The sequence below is a fragment of the Pelodiscus sinensis genome, chromosome 16 (genome assembly GCF_052426305.1).
Source record: "Pelodiscus sinensis isolate ZL-2025 chromosome 16, ASM5242630v1, whole genome shotgun sequence".
Taxonomy (NCBI): Eukaryota; Metazoa; Chordata; order Testudines; family Trionychidae; genus Pelodiscus; species Pelodiscus sinensis.
In genome coordinates this window covers 30,194,442-30,216,927 of record NC_143067.1, presented here as the reverse complement: position 1 = coordinate 30,216,927, position 22,486 = coordinate 30,194,442, and positions in this window count along the sequence as shown.

The following is a 22,486-nucleotide window of genomic DNA, read 5'->3' as shown; positions in this document are numbered from 1 at the left end:
CGCAAGAAAACTGACAATCTTACATGAGATCGTCAGTGCTTTTGCGGAAATTCAAGCGGCCAGTATAGACAGCTGGCAAGTTTTTCCAGAAAAATGGCTGATTTTCCAGAAAAACGGGCCAGTCTAGACACAGCCTTAGTGATTTCAACTCTTTAGCCACCTCCTAGGCTGGCAAAAGATTCCAGCTTCCACTGGACTAGCAAAAAGACTCCTGATGGAGTCTGCTTTATAGCTATCCTTAAAACAAGGGGGGAGGGGGGAGGGGGGGGGGAAAAGCAGGCTGAACCAGTCTTACAGTTCACACCTGGAAGGCATGAAGTGGGCTGGCTCAAGCCTTTCCCCACTCCCAGCCTGGCCAACTCAGTTCTTTCAATTCTGGAAGGGGGAGGCTTGTTCATCTGAGACCCTGTACAACGATGGTGTCTCTCCTGTAAGCACTGGTGTCATATTTTACAGTTCCCACATTTAGGGGTAGCATGATTTGTGACCCTCACAACAGCCCTAATAGTGACAATACATCATGTTCCATTCTAACAATCAATCCTCCATTAGCCCTGGCTGAATTGGATTTACAGAACCACACCTCAGATTCCTTCTCCACCCCAGCATGAGCTGTATTTACATATCAACACTTAACAGTTAATTATCTTGCAGAGCTAATCAATCTGAGTGAGCATACTCACTCCCAGGGAAGCTCTCTCCTTTTAGCTGGCTGATAGTAAGCAGTAGTTCAGCCCCTGCTTACATAAGTTTGTAAGCTACTTCGCTCTGCCTGTTTTCTCTTATTACCACTTAAATCCTACTGCTTGTATTTAATAAAATCACTTTTATTTTCTATCAAGCCCAGTGTAAATCATTGTTACTCAGAGAGCAACCAGTGTGTACATTCCCCCTTTCATTGTTAAAGGGGGCTTACCTAAATATTTCATTTGGGGGTTCTGATCCCATTTGGGGAGTAGTATCCCAGGAAGCTCTGCTCTAAATTGCATTTTCCATGGATCTGAAGAGTTTCATTGTTTGTACTGCTTCTCAGGGGGCAGTGATCTCAACTCTGTGCATTGAGAAGCTCCAGCAGGACAGTGCGTTGAGAAGCTCCAAAGAACAGGAAGGCAAGTGGCAGTGGCCTTGTCAGCATCATGGGAAGCATCCTCAGGGGGTCTCCTGTCACATAGGAGCCTATATATTTAAATCTGTGCAAATTCCAAATACAGGAAGATGAACTTAAACAGACTTCACCCTTGTTGTGTAAGTCTGTAGCCTATTAAATGAAGTAAGCTAACCTGCTTTAAGCAAAAGTGAAAATTGTTTAAATGTACTTGCACTGGGGATTTGGATCAGTTTAATGTAATCATTTTCTAAGTCTAGTATGGACAAGTCACCAGATTAACCATTAGTCTGATCCAGCATGGAAGTTTTGGAGTTTTGATTGAGTCAACCAGGTCCCTATTGGGCTGGTAATTTGCAAGAATCAGTGAAAGAAGAAGTGAAGACCAAATTCAAAAAACTATTTTTGTTATATCCTTGGATGTTCATGTGGAACGTCAATTAGTATCCAGGGACGTTACATGCAAATCAGATGAAAATAAGTCTCTTGGTGACTAAAAATGAAATTTTCTAGGTGATTGGTCCATGAAGTGGATTAAGCTCTTTTGCTTTCTGGAAGCTGAATATTAAGCCTTTTTCATGGGGCTGTTTGTATCCCATAAAGTCCAGATAGCACAAGCTGTGGATCAATACAGTATGAAATTCACATTTGACCAGCAAAGTTGAATAACTGCTTCAAATCTATTCTAGTGTATAATGAATGCAAGCTTTTTTAAAATCAAAATAACTTCTCTACTCCCACCCCGCCTGCTGAATATGCACTAAACCAGTAAATGGAAGAGCTGCAAAGGACGGAATGTCCCCCAAGACTCTTAACAATAATAGGAATCTGATTCTCCACTCCCTTTCATTTTGTGCAAATGAAATGAAAATTCATTGTGAAACAACTACTTGTGTAAGAGAATCAAAAATTCAGATGTGGTGTGATATCCTGTTGGCGTGAGTTGAACTGTTGACACTGGGAAGTGGAGAATCAGGTGCTACATTTTTAATTTTTTAGCAACTCTGTTCAAACAATGCTAACATTGTGATTAATAGCAAACAAGTATAATTCATTTGTGATGTCTACATTTCAGTCCTTTTTTGGAGTGTCCTCTGAATCCCTCAGTATTTCTTTGTATTCTCCTTTAAGCATATGGTTGTTTTCTCCAGATTCAATCAGTGCCAAATCAGAGGTCAAGCTGGGGGAAAAATGAAGTGAAGGTATTTCTCCAAGCTCTTCTTAATCTGCTGAAATTAGATGACATGCACAATATATTACACAGCTCTTCCTCACATGAGCATTTTTTTTGTCCTTGTGTGATTTGACCATCAGTGAAATAGATAATAATGTTGGTTCAAGCTGACTGAAAAATGGTGAAAATTTGTTGCAAAAAACTGATTTTTTGGTAAGAAAATATTGTCAAAAATGTAAAAAATCAAACTTATTAACAAACTGAAAATTCAATTTTAAAACTTAAATTGTCAATTTTACTACAGGTTTACTATCCTGTTGAAAGAAGTGATAGTTCATGTTTCAGGTTAAGAAGCCAATGAAAACTAGACAAATTGTATTGAATTACTTGAAAGTATCTTAGAATGTTTTGTATTAAAATGTAATTCTTTATACATTGTTGGACCTAGCTAATGCAAACCCTGAGAAATGTAATGAACTTCAAAGAACTCTTTTAAACAGTGGATCAGACAAGAGGGAACATTCAGGATAAACAAAATACTTGGAGGCAGCCTGCATATTTCTAGCTCTGGATTTGCACTTTTGATGGTTCATCTGGAGGAGAAATCCATTGCCTATGAATTACCTATTCCCAGATGAAAGACACAGGCCCCCTCTTTGTGCTATAAAGAAGTGTCTCACAGATTTCATGAGAATTACAGAAGAACCCCAGTATGAGATTTCAAAATAGAATTGAAATAAAATACTCAACTTGCGTAGTGCAAATTGCGTATCTTATTTCAAGTTTAGGGTGCTGTGTAGATGCACCTATATTGAATAAGTAGGAAAAGAAAGCAATATATTCCATTTATACCGTGTAGTATCTTTTCATCTAATAGTGTTACAAGATTTTATGTGTGGATATCATTTATTTGTAAGTTTTGCTGTGATGTACATCACTAGTATCTGTGCATTCCTCAGTCATTAATTAATTTACCTTCTCTGCACCCCTGAAGAAAGGGCAAATGTTCAGTCCACTTTATACAGAAGGGAAATGGAAACACAGAGAGATCGAGATCAAGACTTTCAAATGCTTGTGTGGGTTCATATGGTCTATTTGTCCATTGATAGGCCCTAGTGAGAACTGAGTTCTCATTACATAGCTAGAGTATGGTTACAGATGTGTGACCTTAGGCCTAGTGTATGGAACATTTCGACAACTTCAGGCAGGGCATGAAAGCCTAACGTGTGCTTTCAGAAGGGCCCAGGCGCATGGGAGAAACTCAGGAAGATGACTTAGCTTAAAGGCATGAGTCCAGGTGGTCAGACTACATAGGCTGTTCTGCTATCTGTGTACCCTGAAAACAAACAGTATAGTGCAGGGTAAAGCCCCTCCAGCCAACCAAATACATACATCACAGATTTATAGCATTAGGGCAGAGGAGGAGAGCCACAGGGTATAGGATTGAGGCTAGATGGCATGAGGAAGTGCAGAGTGAAATAGGGAATGCAGACTGGGGTTGGAATGAAAAGGGAATTTAACAACGGAGAATTGCAATTTGCAATGTGACCATAATGGGCCTGTAGTATGTCATGAAGCATTTGAAGAAAATGATGCCGTGGACAAGGGATGACAGGTGCTCTTGCTCAGAAAAGAAAGCGTCCTGGCCCTCTGTCAAGGCTGTTCACCACTCTGGCACTTTGAGTGCAGAAGGTGGGGGCCTTCAAGAGACCTTAAAATTCCTTGCTTTTCTAAAGGCTTCTATTTAAAAAACACCCCCAACTCACAGACTCCCTGACCTTTGCTGGACGCTGCTGTGTTCCAAGAGCAAAAACCCATGAAGCCAGGAAAAAGCACTTGGAAACTTCTCTCTGTGGGATAATCCCAAAATCTGTAATCCACCGTTTGGGGAGATCTTGAAAACAAATTAATCCTCTTAATACTGGACCTTCAGTCTCAGTCATGTGCACACACAGAACTTCCAGGTTGTTAGGACACAGGCATCAGATCATAGTCTTAAAAAAAGGCCGTGTCATGGCCGGAGTTGACAATGAGGCAGGGGAGGTGACTGGTTTCCTTCCCAAGACGGCATCCAGCCGCTCATAGCAGCAGGTCTGTGGTGCTGCCCCAGAGCGGGAAATTTGATCCCTGGCCTTTGTGTATGACTGTTGGAGCTCCTTAATTTTCATATGCAACTGGTCCAGGGTACGGCTGGTCCATAGACGTTGACATTGTGCCATCTGGTGCAGAGATCCTAGAGCAGTGGTCCCCAACCATTTGGGGTTGCCGGGCGCCAGGGGGCGTGGCCGTTCGGCTGCCGGGTGCCCGGGGGGCGGGGCCCCCCAGCGGGGCCGCCCCCATAGCCGCATTCCCGGGGCCGGCGCTGGCGCTCTCTCCCCCCCGAGCGCCGCGTGCCCGGGGCTGGCGCTGGCACTCTCTCCCAAGCGCCGTGCACCCGGGGCCGGCGCTCTCTCCCCCCCCTCCCCCATGCGCCGCGGGGACTCAATCCGCGGCACCCCCGGGGCCGGCGCTCACCGTGTGCCACGCGCCCAGGGCCGGCTCCGGCACCGCGCATGCGCCAAGTGCCCAGGGCCAAGCCAGCCCTGAGCAATTGGTGGGCGCGGACAAATGGCGTGCATCTGACGAAGTGGGTCTTTGCCCACGAAAGCTTATGCTCCTACACTTCAGTTAGTCTATAAGGTGCCACAGGACTCCTCGTCGCTTTTACAACATCTCTGCAATATTTTGCACTTGAAGTTACTGGTATGTGCGCCCATCCTTGACTCTGAGGGTTGTTCTATGTCTTGGACTTCACTTGGCCCTTGAAAGAAAAACATTTAAAACCTTGCAACGGTTTTATAAGATAAATGGAAAAGTGATATATTCACTATATTCACTCCTATCTTCACAAAGTTGCATGTAAGTGATCACCATGCCAACTTCCTTTCTCTAGTGCTTTAGCATGATGAATATAATGGTAGAAAGATTCTTTCAATACATTTCAATTTGGGATGAGCATACTACCCCTGGAGCCTATTTTTAGTGCTTGGAGTGCATTGGTAGATTTGTCTCTAAAGACAGACGTGTTTCAAAATTCACTTCAGTGTCTGCCTGCCAAGATAAAAAACTCTTTCCTCCTGAAAACTAGTGTGGATCCAGTCAACTCTACGATTATCTGATCTGCTATTTATGAAAACAGTCCCGTTGAATGAGCATTAAGCCTCTGCTTTATTATCAAAATATGAAATAAAACTGTAAGAAATTTAGAATGCAGGACAATATCCTAATCTCCTAGAGCAATGAAGAAATTAAGAACTAGAGCATGAATATGAACATGAATGTATTGAAAATGTCATCATTTTATCATGTCTATTACATCACATATGTCTTAACTTTTACCCTACTTGCGGATAGTTATTGTTTTGAGTAATAGTATTTCAAAATAAAAAGGATACGAGTTGAATGTTTATGGGAAATACAATATATTTCATGCTTGTGTTTTAGATATCAGACAGCTGTGTTGGATTAAACTCCTTCTGGCATTGGAGGCCTGTAGATGGCATACTTGTGCTGCAGTGTAGGAGCAGTTCCTAATGAGCTCCTGAATGTATAGTGGGGGAAGGGAAAGGGAAACAGGGTTAGAGATAGAAAAAGCGAGGGAATTAAAAGAAAAGCCTTTCTTCTCTTCTGGATTTTAAAGCTTGTTTCCCACAGAAGATTCCTACGCAACATTTTAACCCCTGGATTTCAATGCAATAGTCGGCCCAGGGGGCAGAGAGGCAGCACTGAAAGCAATGCTTCACAAAAATGACTTGGAAAGCAAAGCCTGAAGCACTGATTGTCAGTGTTAATGACAGTGCAGGGTTCCCAGCGATAATGGGTTTCAAGAAGCTTAATGGAGGTGGGGAGGAAATGCTGTTCTTTGGTGTCAGTGTGCCCCAAAGAGCCCCAAGCTTGAGAACGTAACAAAACATAATGGCTACGTCTACACTGGTACCCTTTTCCGGAAATGTTTAAAAAGGAACAGTTTTCCATTATAAGTATTTCCGGAAAAAGAGCGTCTACATTGGCAGGATGCTTTTCCGGAAAAGCACTTTTTCCAGAAAAGCGTCCGTGGCCAAAGTAGACGCGCTTTTCCACAAAAAAGCCCCGATCGTCATTTTCGTGATCGGGGCTTTTTTGCGGAAAAGACTCCTGTGCTGTCTATACTGGCCCTTTTCCGGAACAGTTTTTCCAGAAAAGGACTTTTGCCCGAACGGGAGCAGCATAGTTTTTCCGGAAAAACACTGACAATTTTACAGTAGATCGTCATTGCTTTTCCAGAAAAGCAAGCGGCCAGTGTAGACAGCTGGCAAGTTATTCCGGAAAAGCGCCTGCTTTTCCGGAATAAGTGGCCCAGTGTAGACACAGCCAACATGTTACACATGCTTAGTCTAGAAGTGGGTGGGATGTAGGAGGGGACTGGCTGAGAACAGATTGGAAGAGCTGTCAGGCTATCACTGTTTACAACATTGGGGTTGCCCTGCAGGATTTCCATCCTCAGCCCTCATGAAATAGAATCGGAAGAATAAAGAGCTGCCATTCAGGGGAGTTTTTGGAGTAATATAAAATGTGCAGTGGCCCCTTTGATGCTAATGGAGGTAAGAGAGTGAGTGGAGACCCATCAAATGTATTAGCGCTCTGCCATTACCTAATGTGATTAAATGGGATTGTTTTTCATTTGATTGTTTCTTGTCTGATCTTACCCATATCTTATCTTCCATCCTCTACTCTTTACTATGGCATAGAGAATCTCTATTTTCAAATCAGAAAAAAGCAAACAGAATGTTGGGAATCATTAAAAAAGGATAGCTAAAATATCTTATTGCCTCTATATAAATCCTTGGTGAACACATATTTTGAATACTATGTACAGATCTGGTCACATAAATCATAGAATCATAGGGCTGGAAGAGATTTAAAAACCTCTAGGGATGGACATTCCACCACCTCCCTAGGTAACCCATTCCAATGCTTCACCACCCTCCTAGTGAAATAGTTGTTGCTAATATCCAACTTAGACTTCTCCCACTGTAACTTGAGACCATTGCTCCTTGTTCTGCCATCTGTCACTACTGAGAACAGCCTCTCTCCATCCTCTTTGGAACCTCCCTTCAGGAAGTTGAAGGCTGCTATCAAATCCCCCCTCACTCTTCACTTCTGTAGACTAAATAAGCCCAAATCTCTCAGCTTCTCCTCGTAGGTCATGTGCGCCAGCTCCCTAATCATTTTGGTTGCCCTCCATAGGACCCTCTCCAATGCATCCACATCCTTTCTGTAGTGGGGGGAGGGGGGGGGAGTGGAGGAGGTCAGAACTGGACACTGTACTCCAGTCACATCATCTCAAAAAAGATATTTTAGCATTGGAAAAAGTCCAGAAAAAGGCAATAAAAATGATATAGGAATTTGAAACAGCTGCCATATGAGGAGAGATTAAAAAGACCAGGACTTTTCATTTTAGAAAATAGGAGACTAAGGGGAGATATGACAGAGGTCTATAAAATCATGACTTCTGTGGAGAAAGTGAATAAGAAAGCATTTCTTCATGCAGCACTCAATTAATCTGTGGAACTCCTTGCCCAAGGATGTTGTGAAGACCAGAACATTTAATAGGGTTCACAAAAGAGCTAGATACAGTCATGGAGGATAGGTCCATCAATACTTATTAACCAGAATAGGTAGGAATGGTGTCCCTAGTCTCTGTATTTCAGAGGCTGGGAATGGGTAAGGGGAGGGATCACTTAATGATTACTTGTTCTGTTCATTCCCTTGGGAGCACCTGTCATTGACTACAGTTGGAAGACAGGATTCTGGGCTAGGAGGATCTTTGGTCTGACCCAGTATAGCTGTTCTTACATTCTTGTGTTCTTATGTTCACAATGAAAAAAAGTTACCAGATTTTAACTCAATAGGGTGTGCAAGTAATTTCCCTTTTAAATTTTAAGGAGTTGCATGAGTAATAGAATTCCACCTCTGTACTTCACTCTAAAGACTTAAAAACCTATTATCCGTGGATAATTAGTCTCCCCCAATTGCTTTTGAAAAAAATGCCATTTATTTAAATCAGTGCTCAAACCACAGTGCCTGCCTCATGCTTCAGTAGGTCTCAGCAAAACACAAGATACACCCAAGGCAGAGAGAAATAGCTAGAATCTGTGGTGGTAGTAATTCCATTGAATTCAGTGGAGTACTCCTGGTTTTCATTGCTCTGATATGTTTCAGATTATGCATCGCCTTTATACCCATGAGTTCACAGCTCAAGGTAAAAAAATATTCTTCTCTCCACCCAAATCATATGCTAAAATAGCCATACTGTGGTTATCCATATTACCTTTTTAAGAATATAAGAAACCAGATGCTAATCTCACATTGAGTAAAGCCAGCCTAACTCCACTGCACCCAATGACACAATTCCAGTATGAAATCTATTAAGGATTGGAAAATGAGGTCATATATATCTATATATAGATATAATCTTCAATTAGCTGTGCGAAGCAAGAGGAATCTATTTTGCTCACACATTTTCAATGTGATAAAGGACAAGACAAATCATAAGAAATGATTACTTTGTATTAAGCAAAAATAATTAGGGATATATTTTTGTCCTATAGGTAAGTTTAAAATTAACTCTGTCTATGGGGATGTTCAAGAACCTGTGTAATTATGAACAAACTCTGCAGTGTTCTACAAAGTGCTGGATTCACTAGTTCAGAGAGAAAACCTTACTAGAGACTCAAAGTAGCCTAGCAACATGGTGTTTTTAATTTAGTATTTCCCTCAGGATGGCATAATTCATCCCAGGTTCTTCTTGACTAGCTACTGCCACAGGATCAAATCTTGCCCTAATCGTCATTTTAGTGGAAGTTAGAGAGTTTTTCTCTCTGTTGGGAGAAATCTGACCCAATTTTAAAGCTCCATGGGATACGGAGGTAGAAGGCTTTTCTTACCCTAAGGCAAGTAGAAGTGCTGCTGACAAAAAGCTTTTTCAGATGCCAGGCAAAGAAAAAAAAATTACCCCAACACACAGCTTAGTTGAGAGGGAAATGATCTAACAACTGTAACTGGGTGATGTTTCATTAATATGCTAGTCAAGTCTGACATTCTTAATTCCACTGTTACTTCCACAACAGAACCACTGCTCCTGGCATAAGCTCTCAAATGTGGGAAGGCTCAGAGGACTGGGCCAAATCAATATATTAGAACATTTGCTTTTCTAGAGGCCAAAATCCATGGCTGACCTTGAATGAAGGAAGTTTTTCTTTTTTGGGGAATGTGATAGAAAATGTTCAGCTAGACCCATGCACCACTGTGCTCTGCTTCATGTTTGTGCTGTTGGGGAAGAAAAGCCTGTGTAAGTTCTGTGGGCAATTCACACTATGGTATCAAATACTACCGTTTTCTTGGGTTGATTATTAAATACTATGTATTTTTCCCACAAAATATTAATATTAGCTAAACTAAGGCAAAATTGTTTTCATAAGTATACACAGTTTCTTAACTCTTTTGGTTGTCTTTTCAGCATGTGGAATCTCCATAATAGATAAAACTATCTAAACATATAGGCTGTGTCTACATTGGCACCCCTTTCTGGAAAAGGAATGCTAATGTAGACTTCGGAATTGCAAATTCCGCGGAGGATTTAAATATCCCCCGCGGCATTTGCATTTACATGGCTACCGCTTTTTTCCAGCTTGGGGATAAGCCAGAGAAAAGCGCCAGTCTAGACGTGATTCTCCGGAAAATAAGCCCTTTTCCAGAGGATCTCTCATTCCATTTGAAAGTAGGAATAAGAGATCCTCCGGAAAAGGGCGTATTTTCCAGTGAATCACATCTAGACTGGCGCTTTTCTCCGGCTTATCCCCAAGCCGGAAAAAAGCGGCAGCCATGTAAATGCAAATACCGCAGGGGATATTTAAATCCCTCGTGGAATTTGCAATTCTGAAGTCTACATTAGCATCCCTTTTCCGGAAAGGGGTGCCAATGTAGACACAGCCATAAGGAAAAGAGGTCTCTCTCTCTCTCTCTCTCTCTCTAGACACTTCTATAACTCTTGCCATTCTGGTCTCTGAAATTCAAACTAGGGGCCAAATGTGGTTTTCCATATTTATTTGTAAATTCTAGTGGGACTATGTTGGAACATCACATACTCTTTATGCCAAAATTGTTTGGGATCTCCCAGGATCTAGTCAGATTTCCTGTATAACATAAGTCATAGAACAGTGGTCTGCAAACTTTTTACACCCGAGATCACTTTTTAAATGTCAGGGCAAGCCAGAATCTACCCCATCTGTTCCCAGAGATCCCACTCCTTTCCTGAGGCCCTGCCCTCTCCAAACCTTTCCACAGACTACCCATTGCAAATGAAAACTCACCTTTAATGACATAATTACACCCACGCCATTTGGCTAGTGCTGCAGCGGGGGAGAATGGTGTAATTTAAATTATTAAACAGATTAAGCATTTTAACTTTCATGTTAGTTGATCAAACTTCATTTAAAATAAATTAAAACATTACGTCCAACACAAAAGGTTTCAATCTTTTCTTTATTTATTCCAGAGATGGGGAACCTTTTTTGAGTCGGGGGTCACTGACATACAGAAAAATCAGTTGGGTACCACACAAGTGAGAAGCAAAAAACTCTTCCTAAAACCCCCAACCTTCACTGATGTGACCCCCAACACAGGCCCTCACTCTTCTGGCACTCCAGCCTCATGGGGTGAGCGGAAGGGGCAGGGAGGACTGAGGTTCAGGGTTTCCCATAGGCCAAATTTACTTTTCTGGGGTTCCAGAGTTAGTGGATTTTGTGGATCCCCTTAGGCTCTGGGGTGGGAACAAAAATGAGGGGTTCAGTGGGAAGGACAGGGCTGCCAGCGAAAGGGATAGGATGCAGGATCTGGGTGGGAGGTGGGGTGCAGGGTCTGGAAGGGAGGTTAGTGGCAGGAGAAGGTGTGGGGTGGGGATATGAGCGGGAGTTTGGGAGTGGGAAGGGATTGGAGCAGTAATACAGAAAAGGTGGAAGGATGAGAATGCAGCCAAATAGCTAGTTGGGGAAGGAGGCAAAGAAGTGGGGAGTGAAGGAAAGTGTAACTTCCGAGAGGTAAAATTGTATCCCCCCCTCAAATCTTCCCTCTGCTCCAGCCTCACTCCCCTCAGCCCCATGATTCCCCCCAGCCTGATCCCCTGCATCACCGCATGCCCTTCAGTGCAACCCCTGCCCTCTCCCATCCTACCTCTGCAGCCTGATCCTCTGCATTGCCACATACCCTCTCCCATCCTGTCCCCACATCTTTCTCATCTTTCCACCCCCACATCCCTGTGCCCCCAGTGCACTCACTGTCAGGACAGCAGTGCTGGGACTTGCAGTCTCTGGGGAGCAGCGTTGGGGCAAAGAGAGGGAGGGGGCAGAATTTCTTTCTTACCCAGCCCAGCCCTTTTCCTGCAGGCAACAGTTCCAGGGCTGTAGCTGGGGTTGGAGCAGGCAGAGCTTGGGGCCACCCAGGGCTGGCTTTGACCGGGCCAGGTGCAGCAGGACACTGGGGAAGGGGCTCCCCGAACCCTCACAGATCCTGGCCAGATGCAGCGGGTGCTGGGGAAGGTGGCTCTCCAACCTTTCCCCCCACCAGAGCCCACGGGGAACAGCTTGCTGTAGCCCTGTCCCCAGCATGCTACATGTGCCAGCCACCCAGCCTCCTCCTGGAGCAGGAGGCAAGAGCAGGGATGCACACGTGTGTTGCACACACACCTCTTTTTCCAACCCAGCTGGTAAGTTAACAAAAAGGGGCAGCTCCCCTCCCCTCCCCCCCCCGGTGGCTGCCCCTCTTTGATCCATCCCAGCTGGAGTGTAGCACAGCTTCGAGGGCAGCAGCTTTCAGCCTGCCAAGGCTGCGCCGTGTTCCAGCCCAGCTGGAACATGGCACAGACTCAGCAGACTGAATGCCAAGCTGGGCTGGGGCAAACGGGCAGCTACCCGGGTTGACAGCTCACCAAGGCTGTGCCACACTCCAGCTGGGCTGAATTAAAGAGGGGCAGCTGCCTGGACAGCTGGCCATGGCAATCATCCCATAGAGGCACCACGATCGACTGGTTGACAGCGATCAACTGGTTGGTGACCACTGTCATAGGTCATTCCTGATTTAATTCCTGTTTGAACTAGAGCACATCTTTCAGAAACAATCTTATCTTGATTTAAAAATTTTGAGTGATGGAAAATGCATCACTGTTTGGACCGTTAATCACAACTTGCTGTTAAAAATGTGCATCCTATTTCATCTTCCAGGAACTGCATCTTGTTACACTTTTATTGATAGATTGGCAATAAACAACATTTGCTAGGTACTTATCGCAGATGTACCTGGCATTGCTTGGGTCTTTAAGGGTACGTCTACACTACAGCACTAATTCGAACTAACTTAGTTCGAATTAGTTAATTCGAACTAAGCTAATTCGAACTAACGCATCTAGAACTAAAAACTAGTTCGAATTAGCATTTTGCTAATTCGAACTAGCGCGTCCACACTGATTGGATGCAGGGCCGCATTTAAGGGCGGCTGAAACTGGTTCTGGCAGGGCACCAGGTCAGTAGTTGCGTTGTGTGGCTGCTGTCTGAGGCTATCTGAGGCTCGTGCTTAAAGGGACCCCCCTGGACAGCCGGTTCTCAGCTTTTCCTGCTTGCTTGCCAACCTCACCGAGGGACAGCAAAGCGTTGGTCTCTGTGCCCGTCTGTGTCGGTGCTTCCCTTCAGGGCTATTGCCGCAGGTGGCAACATGGAGCCAGAGCTCGCCCTGCACCTTCTGGTGCACTTTCTAGACTTGCTTCTGAAAGCCTGCCAGCAATGGCTCGAGGCTGCCTGGCACCACCTGCTGCACGTCAGCTCCCTGCCTCTCCACCTGGCCGCCCTGGGGGCCGTGGAGGAGCCGCGGCGGCGCCCTGGCACCGGCGTGCCCCGCCGCATCTGGCGTCTGGACACCAGCAGCGACTGGTGGGACCACATCGTCCTGGAGCTCTGCGAGTGGCTCGCCCCTGCCCTGCGCAGAAGGGACACTCGCTTGAGGCCCGCCATCCCCCTCCAGAAGCGGGTGGCCATCGCCCTCTGGAAGCTCTCCATGCCGGACAGCTACCGATCCGTCGGGAACCAGTTCGGCGTGGGGAGATCCACCGTCGGAGCGGTGCTCATGCAGGTATGGCACTCATCAGCCACTGCGCCCGAGGGGGAAGGGGGCTGCAAGGAGGGGATGGGCCGCCCCAGGGACAAGGGGGGGGCGGGAGGAGGCGAAAGCGCCCAGCACCGGAGGGGTCGGGCTGTCCCGGCCATACTACACGCCGGCAGGGGGGTTGCTTCCGGGAGTGGGGCGTGGGGCACTGCCAGGGCACGAACGCTCCCAGCCACCTGGGCACCCCACTGATTGGCGCTTTGCTGTGTCTCTCTCCGCAGGTGGTCAAGGCCATCAACCGGGTGCTGCTCCGCAGGGTGGTCCGCCTCACCGAACCGGACGCCGTCATCCGGGGATTCGGCGCCCTCGGCTTCCCGAACTGCGGGGGGGGCCATCGACGGGACGCACATCCCCATCTGTGCCCCGGAACACCAGGCGTCCCAGTACGTCAACTGCAAGGGGTACTTCTCCATCCTCCTGCTGGCCATGTGTGACCACCGGGGACAGTTCACGGACATTAATGTGGGCTGGTCCGGCAAAGCACACGACGCCCGGGTGTACCGCAACTCCTCTGTGTGCCAGCGGCTGCAGGATGGGACCTTCTTCCCCGACCACCACATCAGGGTCGGGGACATGGACATACCTGTCTGCCTGGTGGGGGATGCCACCTACCCACTGCAGCCGTGGCTGATGAAGCCCTACATGGGGCACCTCAATCCCTCCCGCCAGGCCTTCAATGCCAGGCTGACCAGGGCCCGCATCGTGGTGGAGGGGGCCTTCGGGCGACTGAAAGCCCACTTTCGATGCCTCCTCACCCGTCTGGACCTGGCCAAGCACAACATCCCTCCCGTGGTGGCCGCATGTTGTGTGCTCCACAATTTATGTGAGAGAAAGGGGGAGGCTTTCCTGCCAGCCTGGATGGCTGAGGCTGACCGCATGGCTGGCCACTACGGTCAGCCCCGCACCGCCGCCATCCGGGAAGCCCAGCGGAGGGCCGTCCGGATCCGGGAAGCCCTGCGGGAGAGCTTCCTGGTGGAGGAGGAGGACTGACCTCTCCCTGCATGCCCCACTGGGGCCTTCTTCCACCCTACCCCCTTCCGCTTTCCCGTCCCTACCTACTGTAAAATAAAGACACCTGTTTTTCAAACAAAAACGTCTTTTTATTTTACATAACTGGGGTGAGGGGAGGGAGGGAGGAAGAAAGGTGGGAGAGGGGAGGGGGAAACCTGGACGAGGGAGCTGGAAGGGGAGGGAAGGGAGGAAGGGAAAGGAAAGCTCAGGGGTGGGGGTCCGGCTGCCTCTCCTGTCTCGCAACACTGCGGGTCCGGGGGCGTCGGTGGGGAATGGTTGTGGTGGGTGGGGCAGGAGGGACGGGGGGTGTGGAGGAAGCAGGAGAGGGAGCAGGGGGAGGAGGAGGAGGAGCAGGGGGAGCAGGGGGAGCAGGAGGGAGAGCAGGAGGAGCAGGGGGAGCAGGAGGAATTGGGAAGCGGTCGAGCAGGCTCTGGAGGTGGCCTCGCAGGGCACGGCCCTGCTCCTCCAGTGCCTCCAAGCTCCTCCGGTGCAGCCTCAGGTCCTCCTGGACCCAGTCGTCCTGGATGCGGAGCTGGTGCTCCGGGAACTGGAGGTGCCGCCTCTGGTAGTCCTCCTGGTTCCTGGCTGTCCTGCTTGCCCGGGCGCGGGCGGCTGCTGCAGGCGGCTGCTGCAGGCGGGGTGGTGCGCCCTGCAGGCCCAGGTGCTGCAGCTGTGGTGAAACAAGAACAGCGGTCAATTACCCCAGGGGCCCAGGTGTGTGAAACTCAGCTCCCCTCTGCAAGGCCAGGGCCCCTGCAGGATCCCCAGCTGCTGCTCCTTGGTGGGCAAGGCCCAGGCGCACGGTCCCTGGGCTCCCTCTCGCCCTAGCCCCCCGTACACATAAGGGGAGCATGATGGTACTCACAGGTGGACGCCTCCCTGGCCTCGGACGACACAGGCGAGCGGCTCTGTGGGGTGCCTCGGGGGTCCTGGGTCCTGGGCAAGCTGCCGGCAGGCTCCTGGCTCTCAGAGCCCTTTTCCTCCTCCTCCGTCTCTTGGAGTGGTCCCTCTGCCCCGGGGTCTATCACGTCCCGGGGGGCAGGGACGGCATGAGCCCCCAGGAGGCGGTCCAGAGCCTGGAAGTGGAGGCACGCCTCTGGGTTGGCCCCCGGCAGGCAGGCCCAGGAGTAGGACTGCTACAGGTCCTTTATTTTCCAGCACACCTGCTCCCGGCTGCGCTGGTGGCCCCTGGCAGCCAGGCTGGCAGCCATGCGGCCGTACGCTGCCGCTTTCCTGTGGCTAGTGCGGAGATCGTGGACATTGGAGGCTTCCCCCCAAACCTCGATGAGGTCCACGATCTCCGCAACTAGACCACGTGGGCGCCCGCCTCTTGCGGCCCCGGGCAGGGTCCTGGGAGCCGCCAGGCTGGTCCCGGGAAGAGTGGGAGGGCTGGGTGTCATCGGGTGGCTGGTTCATGGGTGTCAGCTGCTGGGTGTGCTGGCACGGGTGCTGGCAGCCTTGCAACTGGCACAAACTGTGTAGCCAGCCCATGGCCCTTTAAGGGCTCCGGGGCCGGGAGGGGGGCAGTAGAATTTGCCTGGTGTTGGCCAGAGTGGCCACCAGGGCAAGCTGGGAAGGACTAGCCTCCCACTAGTTCGAATTAAGGGTCTACACAGCCCTTAATTCGAACTAGTAAGTTCGAACTAGGCTTAATCCTCGTGGAACGAGGATTACCTAGTTCGAACTAAGTGCTCCGTTAGTTCAAATTAAGTTCGAACTAGCGGAGTGCTAGTGTAGTGCCTATGAAAGTTAGTTCGAACTAACTTTGTAGTGTAGACATACCCTAAATGATTTAATTAAAAAATAATGAAAAATATACAGGCTTTATTTCAATGGTTGTATTTTTCAAGGAATAAGAGTTCAGAGGTGAAAAGGGGCAGGGGGTGGGTGGCTTCGGGCAGAGGGTTATAAGGTGTGTGGGGGGAACTTAAGGCAGGAGGGAGGAGGCTCAGGAAAGGGGAAGAGGGTGCAGAAGTTAAGTCAGGTGGGAGGTGCAGGACTCAGAGCAGGAGGCTCAGGGCGAGGCGGGGGGCGGGGGAGAGCTTAGGGCTGCCTGTGGTGGTGAGAGTGGCACTGCTCTGGTAGCAACCCCTCCAAGAGGGCTGGAGCAGCACTTCCCTGCCAGTGGGCCCCTCTCAGTTGCTCCCATCCTGCAGCCTACAAGCTGCTAGAGGGCAAGGTTCTGGGGAGCTGTCCGTGGCCTCCAGCTGCCCCCCATTGCCTGCAGGCTATCTGGGAGGGACCAACTTCTGGGGGCTGTGCCACCTCAACTGCCCCTCACAGCCTTCAGGCTGTCTGGGGTAGGCAGGCTTTGGAGGCCTCCACTGGCCCCCCTCCACAGCCTGCAGGTTGTCTGTGGGAGTTGAGGTTTTGGAGGCTGCCCCCAGCCTGCAACACTCCCCCATATCCTGCAGGCTGTTGACATGGAGGTGAGGGTCTTGGGGCTGCCCTCCAGCCACTAATGGCCCTCATGTTCTGCAGGCTGTCTGAAGAGAGGCAAGGATCCGGGGGGGGGGGGGGGAGGATGCACCCTCCTCCAATGGCCCCCCCATAAGTACATAATAATATAAGCAGAGTCATATTGGGTCAGACCAAATGTCCATCTAGGCCAGTACCTTGTCTTCCAACAGTGGCCAATGCCAGGTACCCCTGAGGGGAAGAACAGAACAGTGGCTAAGATGTCTTTGAGAGGAGGTAACCACATCTGTGCATACCATGGATTTATACAGAGGCAATAAAATATTCACTGTCTTTTTCTCTTTGTTCCAAAACCTCCTGTAATGACACCTCAATCCTGGACAATTTATCAGATTTGTCACCTAAAAAGAATGATTCATGTTTGGGAATCTCCCGACCACTCAATCATGAATACAGATGGAAAGAATTCATTTAGTTTCTCCATAATGATCTTATCATCCTTGAGTGCTCATTAAGTATCTCAATCATCCAGTGACCCCATTGGTTGTTTTAGCAGGCTTCCTGCTTCTAATGTACTTTAAAAAATGTTTTGCTATTACTTTATGAATTTTTGGCTAGCTGTTTTTCAAATTCTTTTTTGGCCTTCCTAATAATATTTTGTGGGGACTGTGTCACATGAGTCTCATGCTTCTAGCAGTGAGTGTTCAATCTTAGAGGCTCATTGTGACCCTCCACATGGCCTCTTTCTTCTTTGCTAGAGGCAGCCTACTGAGTCACAGCCTACTGAGCCATACTCATCACAGGCTAGTTCACAGTTTGGAGTAACAACCCCTGTGTAGTCCTGATCTTCCCTCCTAGGGAGGAGACTCTATAGTGGTGTGGAGATGATTGAGGGGAACTTGGGGAACCTTAAAGCAGCAGCAGCAAACAGGGTTGCTTTTACTCCTAGTCTGGCAAGCATTTTTCTTGGGCTGCTTCCCCAAATAATCCCTCCCAGCACCTTTCCTCCGGTACCTGGGCAAGTCAGTCCTGCTCCTCCACAGCACTCTGCCTTACTCATAGTCTGTAGCTCACTCACACAGTTCACTTTCTCATTCTCAGATCTGGGGATCCTCTGCCCTCCCTGCAGAGAGGCCTTATAAACAAGTCCCAGCAGGCCTTAATGGACTGCAGGTACGCTGATTAGCCTGCAGCTTCCAACAAGCTCTAATTGGTCCCAGGTGCCTGCTTGACTATGCTGCACTAGGCTCTACCGTCTTTACTTGGGGAAAAGAAAACTGTTCACCCAGGCCCTAGCATGTATTCCCTCCAGTTTATGCTCCTTTCTATTTTCCTCACTAGGATTTAACTTCCACTTTTTATGCCTTTTTCTCTCTCACTGCTTCTTTTATTTGGTTGTTAGCTACGGTGGCAGTTTTTTGGTTCATTGGGGGTATATCTACACTGCTACCCTAGTTTGAATGAGGGTGGCTAATGTAGGCATTCGAACTTGCAAATGAAGCTTGGGATTTAAATAACCCGGGCTTCCTTTGCATGTTCCCAGGCGGGCGTCATTTTTAAATACCCGAAGTTCAAACTACCTGCCCGCGGCTACAGGTGGCACGGACTAGGTAATTTGAATTAAAGCTCCTAATTTGAACTACCGTTAAACCTCCTTGCAGGAGGTGGCAGTGTAGACATACCCTTACTGTGTTTGTTTTATTTAACATTTGGGCTATACATTTAAGGTGAGCCTCTATGTATCTTTCAAAAGTTTCCATGAAGATTGCAGGGATTTTACTTTTGCCACTGTACCTTTAATTTCTATTTAACTAACCTCCTCATTTTTGTTCTCCTTTCTGAAATTAAATGCCACAGTGTTGGACCGCTTTGGTGTCTTTCCCATCACAGCAATTTTTAATGTTATTATATTATGGTCGCTATTTCCAAGAAGTCCAGCTATATTTACTCTTGGACCAGAACCTGAACTCCGCTGAGGACTAAATCAAGAATTCCCTCTCCTCTTGTGGGTTCCCACACCAGCCTGTTCTTTCAATATAATTTATACCCGGATATTACTGTGTCCCATTGATTATCCTCATTCCACCAAGTTTCTGTGATGCTTGTTATATCAATATCATAGAAGCATAGAATCCTAGGGCTGGAAGAGACCCCAGGAGGTCATTTAATCCAGCCCCCTGCCCAAAGTAGGACCAACCTCAACTAAATCATCCCAACCAGGGCTTTGTCAAACCGAGACTTAAAACCTCTAGGGATGGAGATTCAATCACCTTCTCTAGGTAACCCATTCCAGTACTTCACCACCCTCCTAGTGAAATAGTATTTCCTAATATCCAACCTAGACCTCCACTACTGTAACTTGAAACCATTGCTCCTTGTTCTGTCTCATTCATTAGGAGAAACTCTAGTTCATCATCTTTTTATTTAGACTTCTGGTGTTTGTATATAAGCACTTTTAATTTTTTTTTCACTATTTAGCCATCTGCCATTACCTGATGTCATTGAATGGGACTTTTTTCATATGAGTATTTCTCATCAGATCTTGTCCATGTCTTAGAATCTCCATCTTTTTCTCTGTACTAGGACATAGAGGATCTCTATTTATAGACCTTCCCCTAAGGGATGTCCTTGTCCAATCCATGTGCTTCTTTGCACCTGATGGCTTTCCCCCAGCCCTTAGATTAAAAACTGCTCTACAACCTTCTTGATTTTAAGTACCAGCAATCTGGTTCAATTTTGGTTTAGGTGGAGCACATCCTTCCTGGAGGCTCTCCATGGGCTGTGGGGACAAGTTCTGGGTTTGGGGCAGTGGACTACTTACTTGGTCTGGAGGCAGGCAAGATGGTGGAGCCACAGCTCTGGTGGCCACTCTCTTAGTGTTGCAGCTGCTTCCAGTGGCCATTCTCAGTATTACATCCCTCTTCTCTGCACCCCTCCCTTTTGCATTCCTCTTCTCTCTGTCCCTTCCCTTTCCATGTTATGGGAAATTGTCCCAGTCCCAGTACTTCCCATTGTCTGGGCAAAACCAAACCCTGACCTTCATTTAAGTTAGGGTAAGAGGAAGCTGCATTCCAAATTTGGGGGTCCTAACTCTCAGTTTAGGAGGAGTTCTTGAACAAATGAACTCACAGACGCACAGATAGACGGGCTCACAGACAGACAGGCAGATGCACTCTAATATATATATATATATATATAGAGAGAGAGATGATAAAGTCACCCCTTAGCCTTCTTTTGGTTAAATTGAACAGACTGAGCAGCTTTTATCTGTCCCTCTAAGGCAGGTTTTCCCATCATTCTTGTGGCTTGAAAACTCCAGTTTATTACATCCTTCTTGAATTGTGGATACAAGAAATGGGCAGTATTCTGGCAGCAGTCTCACCAGTGCCAAATAGAGAGGTAATAGACTCTCCTTACTCTTACTTAAGATTCGCCTATTTATACCTTTAAGGATCACATTAGCCAGTTTGGCCATAGCATGGCACTGGACACTCATGTTCAGCTGCTTATCCATTGTGACCAACAAGTACTTTTCAGGATCGTTGCTTCCCATGAAGGAATCCCCCATTCTGAAAGCATGGCCTACATTTTTTGTTCCTATATGTTCACCTTCTTTTTTGGCTGTATTTAAAACACGTTGTGAACCCCAGGTTCTCTCTATCAGTGACCTGTCTTCTTTATTATTTATTAGTCTCCCAATATTTAAGTCATTTACAAACTTAATCAACAATAATTTTGTTTGCTGCAAAGCCATTGATATGAATATTAAATATCATAAGACCAAGAACTGATCTCTGTTGGATTCCACTTGGTGATCAACGCTTGGTGATGATTTTCTGTTTACAATTGCACTTTGAATTCTGTCAGCCAGCTTTTAATCCATTTAATGTGTGCAATGTTCATTTTGCATTTTTCCAGTTCATTAATCAAAATGTCTTGTAGTACCAAGTCAAATGCTTTACAAAATTCTAAGTATATTACATCAATATTACTAACTTTGTCACTCAAACCTGTAATCTTATTTTTTTTAAAGTTTCAAAGTTAGTTTGACAAGAAATGTTTCTCATATATACATGTTAAATGGCATTAATTAATGTGCTTCTTTATTGATAGAATTCTCTATCAGCAATTCCATTATTTCGTCTGGGATCCATGTCAGTCTGACAGGCCTATAATTACCCAGGTCATCACATTTACTCTTTTAAAACATAGGCACAACATTAGCTTATTCCCAGTTCTTTGGAAATTTTCCAGTTTTTCAAGACATATTAAAATTGCCATTAATGATCCAGGGCTCTTTGACCAGCTTTTTAAAAACTCTTGTATGTAAGTTATCGAGAGCTGTTGATTCAGACAAATAATTTATTTATCAAAATATGCAGTTTTGGATGGACCCCCACTACTGGGAAATTCATGTATAATTAGAATAATAGAATCATAGAATACTAGGACTGGAAGGGACCTCAAGAGGTCATTGATTCCAGTCCCCTGCCCTCATGGCAGGACCAAATACTGTCTAGACCATCCCTGATAGACATTTATCTAACCTACTCTTAAATATCTCCAGAAATAGGGATTCCACAACCTCCCTGGGCAATTTATTCCAGGCAAATGTTTTGGACAAAAAAAGTACAAGCTAGAATCACAAGGGGATTTAGATGTCGTTCACAAAGCCATCAGAAGAAAGGTTGCTGCTGCACTTATACGCAACAGTCCAGGACTTAATGCAGTCATCTGGTATGTAGGAAATCCAGGGTCAGATACAATCTCTGAAACAAAGGCTTGTTGTCATGTTCCCCATCCCAGGGAGGGCTCTCACTACAAGCTATATAGGACAGGGGTAGTCAACCCGTTAAAGATGACGAGCCAAAATAGAGGTGGATAGAGTGTGAAGAGCTACGTACTGCCTGGGGGAGGAGGCCAGTTATTGAGAAAAAAAACACGCTGGGGGAAAATAGGTGCCAGTACGCTGTCCCAGGGTATACCATCACAAAAAAAGCACTGGGAAGGGGTGAGAGGTTCAAGCTCTGGGAGGGAATTTGGATGCAGGAGGAGGTAGAGAAGAGGATGCTGGCTCAGAGAGGGGGCTCCAGGCTGGAGAGTGTTGGGGTCAAGTGGAGGGTTGGGGTGCTGAGCAAGCTGTAGGCTTTTGGTGCAGGAGTTTGGGCTGGAGTGCATGAGGGGCTCAGGGCAGGGAGGCTGGGAGTATGGTGGGCTCAGGACACAGATTTACTGTGTGTGGGTGGTGCAGGAGTGTTGTGGCAGAAGACTGGCGATGTGGGGGTGCAGGAGTTTGGGGATGTGAGAGGCTCAGGACAGGGAGTTCCAGTGTATGATACGCTCAGATTTGGATTTGGTGAGGGGATGCAGGAGTGTTATGATGCTGCGGCCAGATGGGGGCTTGGCCCCAATTGGGGGCTTGTTGGCCAGGCTTCATTTTTAAATAAAATATTATGTCAAACACAAAATGCTTCAGTGTTGTCTTTATTTATGAGAGGGGTGGGGAACCTGTTTTGAGTCAGGGGCTCACTGACCCACAGAAAAGTCAG